Source organism: Eriocheir sinensis, chromosome 35, assembly GCF_024679095.1.
Source record: "Eriocheir sinensis breed Jianghai 21 chromosome 35, ASM2467909v1, whole genome shotgun sequence".
NCBI classification, from domain to species: Eukaryota; Metazoa; Arthropoda; class Malacostraca; order Decapoda; family Varunidae; genus Eriocheir; species Eriocheir sinensis.
Window position 1 is genome coordinate 10,934,925 of NC_066543.1, and position 16,304 is coordinate 10,951,228.

The 16,304-nt window shown below is 46.7% G+C and overlaps 2 long non-coding RNA genes across 2 annotated transcripts; both read left to right on the plus strand.

Moving 5' to 3' along the window:
• The first annotated feature begins 1,721 nt into the window (after positions 1 to 1,721).
• LOC127007381 (uncharacterized) lies at positions 1,722 to 10,922 on the plus strand. The gene is made up of 3 exons (XR_007760219.1): positions 1,722 to 1,869; positions 5,977 to 6,483; positions 10,582 to 10,922. It is a non-coding gene; the product is annotated as an uncharacterized LOC127007381 (long non-coding RNA).
• Positions 6,504 to 9,760, plus strand: LOC127007382 (uncharacterized). Its single transcript, XR_007760220.1, has 2 exons — positions 6,504 to 6,649; positions 6,728 to 9,760. It is a non-coding gene; the product is annotated as an uncharacterized LOC127007382 (long non-coding RNA).
• Positions 10,923 to 16,304: the final 5,382 nt, after the last annotated feature.

Genomic DNA, 16,304 nt, shown 5'->3' on the forward strand with positions numbered 1-16,304 from the left:
TTGCCCTCTTCTTATCCCCATCTTCTTTCTCCCTCTTCCTCAGTTCCCTCCATTTCTTCCATTTCTCCCTCTCTCCTTTACTCCTCCTCCTCCTCTCCTTCTCTCTCCTCCCCTTCTCCCTCTCCCTCCTCCTCCCTGTTCTTATTCCCACCTTCCGTTTCTCTCTCAGTTCTCTCCATTTCTCCCATTTCTTCTACCCCCCTTTTGCCTCTCTTCCCCCTCTCTTCCATTCCCTCCCCTTCTCTCCTTCCCTCTCCTCCATTCCCCTCCCCTTTCCCTTTCCTCTCCTCCCCTTCCCTAGTCCCTTCCCCTATGCTTTCCCTTCTCCTCCATTCTCTCCCCTCCTCTCTCCTTCCCTCTCCTCCCTTCCCCTCCCCTCTCCCTCTCCTCTCCTCCCCTTCCCTAGTCCCATCCCCTATGGTTTCCCCTCTCCCCCCCTCCCCCCGCGTCAGGTCTGAGCCCGGCAAGTCCCATTGAGGCGGCTCTTTCAGGCGTCGGCACACTGGTCACAATTAAACTTGGACGAGAGGCTGAGGGCGGGGACGGAAATATTGATATGTAGCGAGCTGTGCGGAGGCGGGGGCTGCTGGAGGGACTGGGGGCTACTATGGGGGCTAGGGGCTACTCTGGGGGCTAGGGACTGTATGCTGGGGGCTAGGGGCTACTTTGAGGCTAGGAACTCTTGTTGGGCTAAGTGTAACTGTGGGCTAGGGGCTACTCTGGGGGCTATAGGCTAGGGGTAGGGGCTATAGGCTGGGGGCTGTAGGCTGGAACAAGAGGATAAGGCTGAAAAAGGCTCCGCTGAGTTTGTACAAGGCTGGATAGGAATGGGCAGAGCTGTGACTACTACTACTACTACTACTAATACTACTACTACTACTACTACGAGGAATGGGGAAAGGAAGGGCAGAAAGAGGGAAAAAAGAGGAAATGGATGATTGACTAATAAAGATGAAGAGGAAAGGAAGGGGAAAGAGGAGGAAAGAGGGGAAGGGGTGGGATGGCTGCCGTCAGGAATGAGAGAGAGAGAGAGAGAGAGAGAGAGAGAGAGAGAGAGAGAGAGAGAGAGAGGGAGAGGGAGGGGAGAAAACAGGGTAGAGGCGGCAATAGTTGGGGAAGGAGAAAATAATAACATAATAGGAAGGAGAAAGGAAAAAAAAAGTAAGGGAATAAGTAAAATAAAAGAAGGAAGACCAGTAGGAGGAAAGAAGAAGGAAGGGAGAGAACTTTTGGAAGAGGAGGGAAGAGAAAGGGAAAAAAAGGGGAAAGGAAAGGGAAGATGGGATAGAGAGAGAAAGACAGAGAGAAAGAGAGAAAGGGAGAAAGAAAAATGAAGAAATGAAGGCGATAGAGGTGCAAGGAAGAGTCTAAGGAGGAGGAGGAGGAGGAGGAGGAGGAGGAGGAGTTTATTAGCCTTGAGAAGGATAATGACGCGGTTTTTCGGAGCGTGTTGGGGAGCAAGGGAAAAGGGAGAGGAGGGAGGAGGAGAGAGAGAGAGAGAGAGAGAGAGAGAGAGAGAGAGAGAGAGAGAGAGAGAGAGAGAGAGAGAGAGAGAGAGAGAGAGAGAGAACGGAATACAATGGAATCGAATAACAGTAAAATCGAAAGGCGAAATAAAACAAAAGAAGGAAAACAGGAAAGAATGAGAGAGAGAGAGAGAGAGAGAGAGAGAGAGAGAGAGAGAGAGAGAGAGAGAGAGAGAGGCGGGAGATGCTAGGCGAGGGAGATGCGGGTCTGAGTGTAGTCGCAGCCTCCACTGGCTCTGTGGCCAGAACCAAGCGCGGACGGGCCTGCCTCGCTCCTGCCCCGCCTCGCACGCCACACACACACCCGCCTCTCGCGCCCTACACACACGCCACGACGCTGCAGGTGTGTGGTGGCTGCCTCACGTGTGTGGCGGCCGTGACACACACCACACACACACACGCACACACGCAGTAGCGAACCCTCGTGTGTCAGCAGACCGCGTGTTCCCTTCAGAGTCAGCTGTTTCGAGTTGTTAGTTGAGTGTCGCCGCGTCGAGTCCCCGCCACAGGCCCATCCCCCGCGGCTGTGTCCTCCGCACCTCCCCTTTACATCCCTGAAAACCTTGCTTAGTAAACTTTACTGACACGTGGATCGAAGAAAGTCTGCCGTACAGAAAATTGCTATACAAGTTTACGTGGAGTTGCCCGGAGCGCCCTCGATAATTACAGGTGTGGCGAGGAGTGGCCTTTCCGTCCCGCCCTCGTATTCCTGTAATCCTCCTTCCCTCCAGCAGAAGCGATCACCAGACCTCTTTCTTTCTCCCTCCATCCCCCGCCTCTCCCTCTCCTCCCGCCGCTCACTCCGCCCGCCAACTTCAGAGAAAACCCGACCGACACGCCGACAGCTGATCCGTGTCCAAATCTTTCACAGGAGGAAAGTTAAGGAGGGTGACATTTCTTGGCGGGACGTGAACTTTTGCATTGGTTAAAGTTGCGTGGACCCCCAACCACCTCCACTACCACCTCCACCTCACAGCTGCGTCAGTGTCCTTTGGTATATCTCCTCCTCCTCCTCCTTCTTCTCCTCCCTCCATCTCATTCCCCACTGCTTCCTCTACTAACAGCTGCACCGCCTCCTCCTCCACCTCCTCATCTTTCTCCTTCCCTGCCTAACCTACCATCTGTCTTCCTTCCTCCCTCCTTTGCTCCTTCCCTCCCTCCCTCCCTCCCCGTCCGGCCGCCCCTCCCCGCCCCTCTCAGTCTGATAAACTCGAGCCGTGAAATGTTTGGGAAAGTTTTGTTACCTCGTCAGTTGTCGCATCGCCAAGTGTAAGTGGCGAGCGTGTCATCCTCCTCCTCCTCCTCCTCCTCTTCTTCCTACTCCACCTCCTCCTCTTCAGTTACCGTCTATTCCTCCTCCTCTTTCTCCTCCTCCTCTTCCTCCTCGTCTCTGATTCTGACGCTATCTTCGTGTTTAAAAGGTGCTTGTCTGTGTGTGTGTGGAGTTTGTGTGTGTGTGTGTGTGTGTGTGTGTGTGTGTGTGTGTGTGTGTGTGTGTGTGTGTGTGTGTGTGTGTGTGTGTGTGTGTGTGTGTGTGTGTGTGTGTGTGTGTGTGTGTGTGTGTGTGTGTGAAGGTTAATTCAGTCCCAGGCAAACTCTAAACGCTTTACCTTTAACTCTTGTTGATTTTTTTTTCTTCATCCGTAAACACCTACACACACACACACACACACACACACACACACACCACACACACACCTATTAATTTTTCCTTTCCAACGCCACTCTCTTGCCCTCTGTCCTTCTTTCCTTTTTACTAATTCGTCTCTATAAAAAACATTCGTCTCTTCTACTAACCAGCCGAGCAACCAGTCAGTCAGTCCGTCAGTCATTCATTCAGTCAGTCAGTCAGGCAGTCAGGTAGTCAGACAGGCCTCGTTGCATCCTTTTCTCATCCTTTTTTTTTTTGTTTCCAGTCTCTTATATCCATCGCGAATCTCCTTTTTATTAAGTCTAGAGTAACTTCTCGGGTTTTATGCTCGTGAGAAAAGAAAGGAAATAAAAAAAGAGGAGAAACACACCTGAATTCCATCTCATCCCAGTTCACACACACACACACACACACACACACACACGCACACTTTTATAATTGTTACACGCGTTTTTTCCCTCTCTCTCTCCCGTCAACAAAAAGCTCGTAAAACGTTTGTTAGGCTGCCTCTCTCCCTCTCAAACTTTCCGTCTCTCGATATTGCATCACACTTACTGAATTTTGCCGTTTTGTTACTCGTATTTTGGTTTTTCCTCGCGCCCTCCCTCGCTGCCTCGCTCGCCGCCCGCCCCAGCCTCCGCCACTCCGCGCTGTCCATCTATTTTATCATAGCTTACTTTTATTGCCCCTGTATTTAACGCCCTCCCTCGGTGTTTAAACAGACAAATACTCTCTCGCACTCTTTAAATACACGAGGCTTCACACGCACACCCTTTCCCTCCTAGACATACATACAGACAGACAGACTCATTATCGTTCAGAACAGACAAACTTCCACTGCCAATCGCTTTCACAGACAATTAGGACAGAAAAATCTCCTAACAAAAATCAGTCTGAAGCCGAACAGGCAGACTTACTGTATCTTCTAGGACAGACAAACTATCACGAAGTCGAGGGTAAGAAAGATAAGATAGGCGAGGTAATTGTTTTTCCTATTTATCATCTCCATTGCCAGTTCTCTTCGTGGTGGTGAGGGTGGTGGTGGTAGTTCATCCTATCTTACTATCTCTACTATCTCTACTATTCATCATTGTCCTCGCTGCATCCACACTTCTGTACTATTTTTCATTTTACCTCGTTAACTGTCTCGACTAATCTCGCCACATCATCCCTCTCAAAATCGCTCCGTTCAGTACTGTCTTCTCTCTCTACTATCTCGCTTACTAATACTGTCCTGCGTCTTTCTGTTCATTTGAGTTGATAGGAGTGAGGATGAGAGCCAGAGCAGCGTCCGATAACCAGTCTCTATCTAATATACACTTACCCAGTCTCCCTCACCCTCCTTACCTATCATACAGACACTTTATCACCTGTCCAATTAGTGGTTCATGGATCTGAGGTGGACGAAGGTGAGGTGAGGTGTGTGTGGCTTAAAAGCGTGATCATAGGTGTTTGTTTCTGTGTCTCTACCTTCCTCTCCCGTATTATTTTTTCTTCGTTCTAACTGCGTGTGTTTGTGTGTGTGTGTGTGTGTGTGTGTGTGTGTGTGTGTGTGTGTTAGTAGCATCAATATTAACCGTGTCTCTGTGTACCTCCTCCTTCTCTTTCTCTTCCTCGTTCTTTTCCCTTTGCGCCTGTTAGTATTTGTAGCGCCAGTGTCAGCCTTGTCTTTGTGTACCTCCTCCTCCTCCTCTGTCTCTTCCTTGTTCTCTTCCCTTTGCTCGTATTTGTGTGTTCGTAGCATCAGTAACAACCTTGTCTTTTTGTACCTTCTCTTCTTCTTTCTCTTCCTTGTTTCTCTGTGTACCACCTAAATCCTCTTTCTCTTCCTTGTTTCTCTGTGTACCTCCTCCTCTTTCTCTTCCTTGTTTCCCTGTGTACCTCCTCCTCTTCTTTCTCTTCCTCGTTCTCTTCCCTCCGCGCGTGTTTGTGTGTGTTTTAGCAGTAGCATCACCACCAACCTTGTCCGTCTGCACCTCCTCCATCTCCCCCTCCGCTCGGCCTTCGTTCTCTTCCAGGCGCGCTTGTTTGTGTGCGTGTTGGCAGCAGAGGCAGCATCAGTGTGTCCTTGTATTGTCCGAGTCGTGGCGTTAAGGACTTATTCACAGTTAGCATTCCCTCCCTCCCTCCCTTCCTCGCTCCCTAACTCAGTCCGCGTCTCCTCCTCTTGATTAGGCCACGTTCTCCGCCAGGCAAGGGAAGGCAAGGCACGCTGAACTGAACGTCTCCCTCACTCCCCCTTCCACTCGCATCACTCTTCGCCGCCGCACGTCCTCGGGCAGACAGACCTGACACTCGGAACTGAACTGATCGCCGCCGTAAGAAAGGAAGGACGGACAGTCTCTTTACTTACACGCACTGAGGCTAAGACGAGTAAGGAGGAGAGGGTGTTTTAAAAGTGTTCAATGCGGTGAAGTCTGCGTGTGTGTGTGTGTGTGTGTGTGTGTGTGTGTGTGTGTGGTTGTGTTTGCTTAGGTTATCTTCCTTCGCCTGAACTTGACGTCACAAAGAAAAGAAAGACAAGATAGGGGCCGTGTGGTTGTGTTTGCTTAGGTTATCTTCCTTCGCTTGAACTTGACGTCACAAAGAAAAGAAAGACAAGATAGGGGCCGTGTGGTTCTGTTTGCTTAGGTTTCTTCCCTCGCCTGAACTTGACGTCACAAAGAAAAGAAAGACAAGATAAGGGCCGTGTGTGTACTGTTATAAGGACTAGAGGTGTCAGCGCGTACCATCAGCTGTCGTAGTTTCGAGTTTAAAGAAAAAAGAAAAACTGAGGTATACTAATTGTTTTATCTCCAGGTGTGCGTACCGCCAGCTTTCATCTCCTTGACTTGACACGAAAGGAAAAGAAGACGAAGAAAAAAATTAAGTTCTGGTACTCTGATAAACGTACCTGAAGGAGAAAACGTGTGTGTGTATCTGCTCACCTCACATCGCCAACAACAACAACAACAACAACAAAAAGAGTGCAGGTGAGGAAAGTCTTGTTGTCGGAGTGACCGCGGACGAGAGAAAAAAAAAATGAAAACAGCAAAACAAAAGAAAGAAAGATGTGTTGAAACCAATCTTTTCATCGCCGTGTAAAAGAAAAACATTCCCCCCACCAAAAAAAAAAAAAAAAAAAAAAAAATCAACCCCTTAGAAAAAAAGGACCTCCGCCGCGGCCGCCTCACAGATACTGGTAAAAAAAAACAGGACAAACACGGACAGGGCTACCCATGGATGTCTCTCGCCACGTGTTGCTGTGTGTTGTGTTGTGCAGTGTTGCGTGTGCCGCCAGCGTGTAGCGAAGAAAGGGGAACTGGAGTGAGTGTGGCTAGAAGGGAGTCCATATTACCTGTCCACCTTTTTCACCTTGTTTAGTGGAAGGAGAGCACGTGAGGGTGACGAGGACAGGTGTTTCGCTCTCTTATTGTCTCCTTCTACCTGTGGACGCCTAAGTGGAAGTAGATTACGCGAGGGTGACAGACAGGTGTTTCGCTCTCTTATTGCCTCCTTCTACCTGTGGACGCCTAAGTGGAAGTAGATTACGTGAGGGTGAAGAAGACAGGTGTTTCGCTCTCTTATTGTCTCCTTCTACCTGTGGACGCCTAAGTGGAAGTAGATTACGTGAGGGTGAAGAAGACAGGTGTTTCGCTCTCTTATTGTTTCCTTGTACCTGTGGACGCCTAAGTGGAAGTAGATTACGTGAGGGTGACGAGGACAGGTGTTTCGCTCTCTTATTGTCTCCTTCTACCTGTGGACGCCTAAGTAGAAGTAGATTACGCGAGAGTGAACAAGACAAGGTGTGTCGCTCTCTTACTTTCTCCTCCTACCTGTTAAAACCTAATTAAGTGAAAGTAGAGTAGCTAAGTGTGACAAAACCAGGTGTACCGGTTCTTCTGAGTCTTGTCCTATCTGTGAACACCTTAATAAGTGGAAGCAGAACACGTGAAGGCTAAAAAGACAGGTGTACCGGTCCTTCTCAGTCTCCTCTTACCTGTGAAAACCTTAGTAAGTGAAAGTACAGCACGTGGAGGGAAAGAAATCCAGGTGTATCGCTCTCTTTCTCCCTTCTCCTACCTGTGCAAAACCTTAATAAGTGAAAGTACAGCACGTGAGGGTGAACAAAACTAGGTGTATCGCTCCTCTACAACCTCCTCCTACCTGTGCACAGCTTAATAAGTGGAAGTAGAGCACCTGAGAGTGAAGAAGACCAGGTGTATCGCCCTCATACCCTCTATTTATGCACATATGATTAAGTGAAAGTAGAGCACGTGAAGGTGACGAAGACAGGTGTATCGCTCCTCTGCAGTCTCTACCTGTGCAAACCTTATTAGAAAGTGAAAGTGAAAGTAGAGCACGTAAGAGGAAGGTGAATCCCTCCTCTACAGTTCCTCCTACCTTTTCGAACCTCATCACCTTCACTGGAACCCCCTGAGCAGTCATCAATAATCTAGTTCGTAATAGAAATCAAAATCTTAGAACGTGATAGTGAGATCAAGGGCAATATTATCCTTTTTGCCGTTTATCATTTCCGTTGTCGTTGTTACGTAGCTGTCCAGAGAGACTTCACTATCTGTTACACTGTATCGCATCGCACCGTCTCAACGAATGTACGTAAGTGTGTCAGTAGCATCGCGTAGTTAGGTTAACGAACATTGAAGGGGAGCGTCTCGGTGTAAGAGGTTGCCGTAAGGTGTAACGTTAGCAGCGCACAGGTGTGTAGGTGTGTTAGTAGCGTTCATTAACCTGTCGTCCCGCCCCTTGAATCGCCACGCACACGGACTACAATAAGGTATAAACTCTTAAGTACAGGCCAATAACTACTTTAGAAGGTCACTGAAACTTCACACCTACACGGACTACACCTGAACGTACAGTCCTCACTACTGGAGAAGGCATAAGTAAACACACACACACACACACACACACACACACACACACACACACACACACACACACACACACAGAGATACTTGTACTTCGCATAGGTTAACAGTCAGTTCATCTACACTTAAACACAGCGAATCCTCACCATTTAATGAACAAAGTCCTCCTCAAACACGCATAGAGTACACTCAAGCAAACACTACACATACATTTAAACACAGCCAGTCCTCACCTCATAAATTTAATAACACACGGATAAGCAAACACACTTAAACGGACCGCACTCAAGCATACTGTCCACCTACACTTAAGTAACACCAGACATCACCACTTGTAGGGCATAGAAATCACAGTCACACTTACACAACCCGCTACACTTACACATACTTCACAACCTCACTAATTACATGACATAGCGATAACCAGCCACACGAACGACCCACTATACTTAAAACACTTCTCAACTCTACCACGTACAGGACATAGTAATCAACAACCACACTTACACGACCCACTATACTTAATACACTTCTCAACTCTACCACTTAAAGAACAAAGCAATCAACAACCACACTTTCACGACCCGCTACACTTAAAACACTTCTCAACTCTACCACTTAAAGAACAAAGCAATCAACAACCACACTTACACAACCCGCTACACTTATACACTTCTCAACTCTACCACTTACAGGACAAAGCAATCAACAACCACACTTACACGACCCGCTACACTTACACACACATCTCAGCGCCACTTTAAGACCGCGTATCCAGTACTCGTTAAACAATCAAAACATTAGCGCTTAAGTTAGTCGGTCAGTCGGTCAGAGCGCCCCGCCGGCGTCATCCATTATTACCTCATGTCGCACAGGTAACAGTTAATTAGTAAGCTCACGTCAACTTAGCTTTAATAAGTAGGATTAGGTTAGAGAGGTAAACACTAACTTCCGCCCGCTTGCACGCTCACACGCTCACGCACTCACGCAACCACGCCAGCACGCAAGCATACCCGCCAGCCAGCCAGGTAGTCACGCAAAGCAACGCACGCAAACACATACACACTCAAACACGCACTTTCTTCCTTGATCGTTTCGGAAAATTAAGGAAATAATCAGAACTAAGAGGTAAGAAATAAGAACTGTACAGCATCCCGCATTTTCTGATCTTTCTCTCTTTTCCGCGTCAGAATCAAACATAAAGAACAGTACAATAACAATAACAACAACAACAGTAACAGGACACACACGCCCCCGCCGCCACCGCCGCCGCCTCCGCCGCCGCCGCCGTTGGTACAGAGAACAATTAGTGGAGTTGCGAGCGTAGAGTGCACGTGCGCAAGGTACTGACACACACACACACACACACACACACACACACACACACACACACATACACACATACATCTCCTCCTTCTCCTCTTCGTCCTCCTCTTCGTCCTCCTTTCACCTCATCAGTCTTTCCCCCTCTTGCCTCTTCCTCCACCTCCTCTTGTCCCTTTGTCATCACTCTCCTCCTTCGCATCCTCCTCCTTCTCCTTCTTCGCTTCCTCTCCTCACTGTCCACCTGCTTTAAGGATTGGCTCATAAGACTGCTCAGCGCTTAGGAAACAATCACAGCTAGATACATTATAGGAGAGAGAGAGAGAGAGAGAGAGAGAGAGAGAGAGAGAGAGAGAGAGAGAGAGAGAGAGAGAGAGAGAGAGAGAGTTTTGGTGTAACCCTTAACCCTTCACAGTTATAATTAAACGAAAGCCGTGTATAAAGGAAAGCCGTGTTCACTGTCTTGCACACTCCCGCCGACACACACACATTGATATTAGTGTTGTTGTTCCGTTGTTGTCGTCGTGTCCGTCTCGCGCACCTGAGCACACCTGTGTATAGATAGACAACAAGAGCAGGCCGATACACTCACCTGCCTCTATTTCCATTAACGTCACATATCGCTTACCTCCGCACCGTCCCTAATACCTTATACTTGTTCAGGTAGAGAGAGAGTTTGACATAGTGTTTCTTTTCTCGCTGGATTCTCGTGTCCTTATTAGCATGTTTACCTGAGAGAGAGAGAGAGAGAGAGAGAGAGAGAGAGAGAGAGAGAGAGAGAGAGAGAGAGAGAGAGTGAGAGTGAGAGAGGTTACAGAGTCTGGCAAGTAAGTGGAGAGGGAAGAGGAAGAAAGGTCAGAGGAGGGATTCCGGCCATTAGAGAAGGCACTGGACGAAATTAAGACACTGGAGGAGCAGGCGGCGGCGGAAAAGTAGGTGCTGGAGGAGGCAGGAAGAACAGCAGTAGGAGGAGGAGGAAGAGGGAGGGAGAAGCAGAAGAAACAGGTGGAGGAGAAGGACTAGAAGAAGAATTGACGAAAGAACGGGAAAGGAAGGGCCAGGAGAAGTAAAGAGAGACACAGAAAAGTAATAAATCGTGCTGCTCGCTGAAGAAGAAGAAGGAAAGAGAGAAGAAGAAGAAAGAGAAGAAGAGGAAGGAGGAGACAACAGAATATATAGCCCAGAAAGAAAAGTCGTTTAATTGTTTCAGCCAAGAAGAAAAGGAGAAGGAGAAGAAGAACAACTACGCCAGGAATAGTCATCTAGTCATCTGTCAGTCCAAGATGATGATGATGACGATGATGACGGCGGCTCGGAGGGTGGCGCTGATGGTGGCGGCGACGCTGGTGGTGGTCGCCGTGAGGGCCGAGAGACCGCCCGCCACACTTGACCAAGGTAAGACACACGCCCTTCACACCTTAATTATTTACGGCGCGGAGCTTCGTGTACCTGTGTGTCTGTGCTGCTGCGGCGGATGCTTCTGTTTCGTTGGGCCTTGTTGTGAGGGGCAAAACATTTAATTATCGAGGAGATACACTGATGCGATCTTTCATAGCTGCCTTCATGTTTTTAAGGTTTTAGTTAATATAAGTGCTCTTGATGTCTCCACTAGTGCAGATGATCCTTGTTTTATGTGGGGTCTCATATAGGAGGAGATACAGTACTACGATCTTTCTTATAGTCTGTTCACTTAAGTCCGACCCAAGCTGACAACATAAACCTAAGCGTGTTTGTAAGCTGAGTGCTGATTGGCTATTGCTATGGCTTCCAAGTTTTCTTTAACCTCTGTTTGTGTTTATCTCACGCAGCACTTTCTGCTAATCTGCACAGTGCTTACGAACACGCTTAGGATTATGTTGTCAGCTTGGGTCAGACTTAAGCGAACAGACCATAGTTGTCCTAATGTAATCTTTTATTGTCTTCTGTTTATTGTTTCTGTGAATATAAGTGCTCGTGATGTCTCTACAAGTGCAGCTGATCCTTGTTTTGTGATGGGTCTCCTTGATAGGTGCATAAAACATCTGGTCGTTGGGAGGGAGTGAGGTGTTAACGCTGCCTTTCATGTTTGTCTTCCTTTTTTAGTGTTATTACAAATACAAGTCGCTGTCTGTCTGGTGAGAGGTACTACGGCAGCCGATATATTCTGTGTTTCGTCTTGTTTCCTTTTAAGCTGATCCGTCTTTTTTTGACTTAGTTGTTTTGGTGGTATTCAGTCCTGTTTCGTATTTTTTCTTTTTTTTTGTTCTATTATTTCTACGGTATACACTGCACGTACCTCCACTGTGAAGCTGGTGTGGGTGCCTTCTGTTGTCTTGTGTTGCGGACCGAAAGCAATGTGTCTGAAGGGTGTTGAGAGGCTCTGTTGGTTGGTCTTATCACCGTCTGACTCCCACATACTCGGTACCGCTTATCGCCGTTACTAATGTGGTTTGTCTGCTCGTATCTCCTCGGTAGTTCTGATGTGGTTTGTTTGCTAATACATCCTCGGCGGTGGTGATAGCGGTATATCTGTTGGGTGAGGGAAACGGATGTGATGTAGTGGTGTTTGGATTTTAGCATCGGCATACCAAAAATGGCTTTAATCATAAGCGATGGATACAGTGTACAGTCTTTTGGTTATTGTTTATGTGTAGAAAAACGCCACTGTATATGCGAGGGAAAGAGTTAGTTTGGTATATTCGCAGACGACATATATTGATTTACTTTATCGAAGGAGACAACTCAAGGAAAAAAAATATTGAGGAAAAGCCTGATAGTCACCGTTATTACAAAGAGAACAGAAGACTCCAAAACATTGTTAATTTTGTTTGGGGCAAATGTAACGAACTCGTGCGGTATGCTTGTGTTTTGGTGACTCGTAATGAACCCGAAATGATGAATTCTGGGGTAGGTCACGAAGGAGGTGTAGGAGCGACTAGTCATTTGCTTACGTGTGAAAAATAGTAACCTTCTTTGGCAGTGTTGAAACCACCACCACCACCACCACCATTACTACTACTATAAGTCTTACTACTACTACTACTACTACTACTACTTTTATTACCACTATAGTCTCTTCAAACGAAATGCACCTCTGGTATCTAGGCGGCGTCTGTCAGGTCTCTCTTGATTGGCTCGGTTCCCCTCGCTCTCAGGAAGCTCTCTGTCACATACACTTGTGCTACACGTCTCCATATCATTTGCCTTACCTCACCTCTCATGAGAGACAGACAGTTATGGTTGACACTATTAAACTCAGCGGTGATTTAAAACACATTCGTTCGTACAAAGAAAAATCGGTAAAACAACAAAAAACACATGACGAGAATACGATAAAAGGCTGTTATACCACTTTAACTTATGACTGACAGTTGCAATATTCATTAAGTCAGCACTGAAATTAACCCATTTACCCTATAAAGATAAGTTGATGGAGCGACTCGGAAGCCAAACTAAGTGTATGAGCAGCGTGTGCCATGTCCGGCAAGTGTGAGCCGTTGATAAATGTAAACGTCGCTGGCTGTGTCCGTAGAGTACACCGCATCATTGGCTTGGTAACGCTCCGCCCGTAATACACTGTTCGCCTTGCAGGTATTGGAAAGCTGGTGGAAATATGGTGAAGAGGTTGCTGGAAAACGTGGTGGCATGAAATTTTTTGACACTTCATGTTGGTGAACTAAATGTTAACAGTGTGCTTGTCAGTGTGAGCCCACACTCAATCTTGTATAAGAAGTGTGCCAAGGCAAATAATATATAAACATATAACACGAGAGCATGTGTGATTGACATAAAACCTCCATGAAAGCCCGAGGAAAGCAGCCAATTAGGAAAGGCTTGCAGACACTGTCAAGACGTCAGAACAACCGTTTGAAAAGGCTATATATATTTTACGAGAACTGCTATCATTTCCACTACTACTACTACTACTACTACTACTACTACTACTACTACTACTACTACATCTACCACTAGCACCACCCTTACCCTTACCCTTACCCCAGCTCCACGAGGCGGTCCATCAGTCTTAAAATTAAAACATACAGCCGCCGGAAAGTTAACATAAAACACACAAATAATAATAAATCAGCGGCGGCGGCAAAGTAGGAGGAGGCGGCGGCGGCGGTGGTGACGGTGGCGGTGAAAAAGGTTGCCAGGGTGGTTATTAAGAGAGGAGGAGCAGCGCGGCGGGTCACACCTACAAAGAGGAGGCTAAAGTGGGTGAGATCTTAGGTCGTTCCCCTTTCATGGCGTGGTGCTTAGCGGTGGTCATAGATGTGCACCTTTTTCCTCATGTTATTCTTTCCTAATCCTTGTTTTGGTTCATTATCTTTATTTGTAGTCTTTGTACATGTGGGGTTGTAATGAGTGATGTTAGATTCGTGTCCTTTTCATGGCGTGGTGATTGGTAGTGGTTATAGATGTGCTTCTCTCTTTCCTCATGTTATTCTTTCCTCATCCTTGTTTTGGTTCATGATCTTTATGTGTAGTCTTTGCACATGTGGGGTTGTAATGAGTGATGTTAGATTCGTGTCCTTTTCATGGCGTGGTGATTGGTAGTGGTTATAGATGTGCGTCTCTCTTTCCTCATGTTATTCTTTCCTAATCCTTGTTTTGGTTCATTATCTTTATTTGTAGTCTTTGTACATGTGGGGTTGTAATGGGTGATGTTAGATTCGTGTCCTTTTCATGGCGTGGTGATTGGTAGTGGTCATAGATGTGCGTCTCTCTTTCCTCATGTTATTCTTTCCCCATCCTTGTTTTGGTTCATGATCTATATGTGTAGTCTTTGCACATGCGGGGTTGTAATGGGTGATGTTAGATTCGTGTCCTTTTCATGGCGTGGTGATTGGTAGTGGTCATTGGTAGAGGTTAAAGAAGTGCGTCTCTTTTCTCGTGGTATTAATTTTTCGTTATTGTCTTATGATCTATGTTTGTGGGATTATAACAGGGGGTGTTCGGTTTGTTCCCCTTCATAGCGTGGTCATGATATAGGGGAGTGCGCGGCGATGGTTGTAGTAGTAGTAGCAGTAGTAGTTTTAGTAGTAGTAGTGTAGTAGTTCCTCAGGGTATTCTCTCCCCATTCATGTTTCGGTTCATGATCTTTATTCGTAGTGTTCGCGGTGGTGGTGGTGGTGTCTGTTAAAGGGAGAACCACAGATTATCCTCCCACACGCATACTACACCGCACAGTGTTACAGGGTTTTTAATGTACGCCTCGACCCAATGTACGCTAGGTCGCGGCAGACGGTCTATACTAGCTTGATTGACCCCGACTGTCTTACATATAAATGACAACACCAGACGCGGGCGATACATAGCATTTAGTACCGTTAAGAAGCTTTCAAAAATACCTGTCTCTCGTAAGATATAAGCATAAACAAAACGAAGCCTAATGTAAGGGAATGGGTGAATAAGTCTGTATTGCCTCTGAAAATCACTAATGCAAGGAATTGGGTGAATAAGTCTGTATAGCCTCAGAAAATATAACTGTCCCTTGTAAGAAAAAAACAAAAGCAAAACGAAGCCCACTGATGTAAGGGAGTGGGTATATAAGTCTTCCTTTAGCCTCAGATTATATTAAGGAAGGAAGGTTATATTTCCGAGCTGTCTTGTAGGAACGCAATGGGACGGGATTTGTCTGTGCGTATCTTCAGCTTGTAGAGGTAATGCAGGATACAGGTAGACTAAGGGAGAAGGGTGGGTGGGGTCTGCGCAGGATCCGTCGTTAGTCATACAGGTAATCAGGTTGTTAGTACCGCGGGAACCATGTATTACCTTCTCGGAGGTTGTAAAGAGAGAACACTATGTAGCACCGTAGAATTTTACAGGTGGACTAAAAAGCGGGAAGAGAAGGAAGGGTTTGTGCATCACCTGTCACTAGTCATACAGGTAATTAGATAGTTAGTACCACGTAAAACTTGTATTATCTCCTTGTGGCCTGTTTAAAAGAGATAACACCATATAGCATTGTATATTCTTGGAAGTGGACTAATTAACGCGGAGGGAAGGGAATTAAGTTGTCACGCGTATTATCAAACGTTTGTGGCTTTTGTTCCGAACGTTTTTCAAGGCCAGAGAGGTGTTACGTCAAGTTGTCATAAGTGTTTGTCCCGTCCACGGCGCTGAAACCTTGCAAAAGTAATATACCGCCACGGTCATGAAACCCCCCATAGAAACCCCCAAACAACTTCTGCGGGAGCCTTCTGAAATAGACGGACTAAGCCTTCGAAGAGTGATAATATGGACTTCAGTACCGCGGGAACCTTGAATCATCTCTTGCTGCTTGTTTTTATAGTATTGCATTACCGTATAGTCTTACAGGCCGTTAATTAAAGGACGGGAAGGAGAGACTCGATGCATGCCTTTTCAATGGTAATACAGGTGATCTTGTTATGATGTTCTGCGTGACTGTGATCCTCCTCCCCCGCGTGTGTTCTTGTCCGTATCCAATCCCTGCATTAAGGAAGCGATACTCTGAAGAAATGCGACTTAGCCCATGGTTCTCCTGCTCTGTCCTTCCTTTAACCTCCTTGTTTTGTTTCCTCACCCTAAAAGCTCATGGTTCTCCTGCTCTGTCCCTCCTTTCATCTCCTTGTTTTATTTCCTTACCCTCAAAGCTCATGGTTCTCCTGCTCTGTCCTTCCTTTCCCCTCCTTGTTTTATTTCCTTACCCTCAAAGCGTTGTGTTATCGTATAGACGCATCAGACGCCCGTGTACTTGTCCCGCCTCTTGAACAGTTAGCGGGGTCGGCATCAGCGGCTGGGTGTCGGCATAATATTGAATACATTAACGATTTTGATTACCGTATGGAATGGGGGGCATGTAGCGAGGGATGGGAGGAGCAGCGAGGCACTGGGTATCGATTTAGCTTAGTGGTTGCATATCTATTATTATTATTATTATTATTATTATTATTATTATTAGTATTAGTATTAGTATTGTTGTTGTATTAG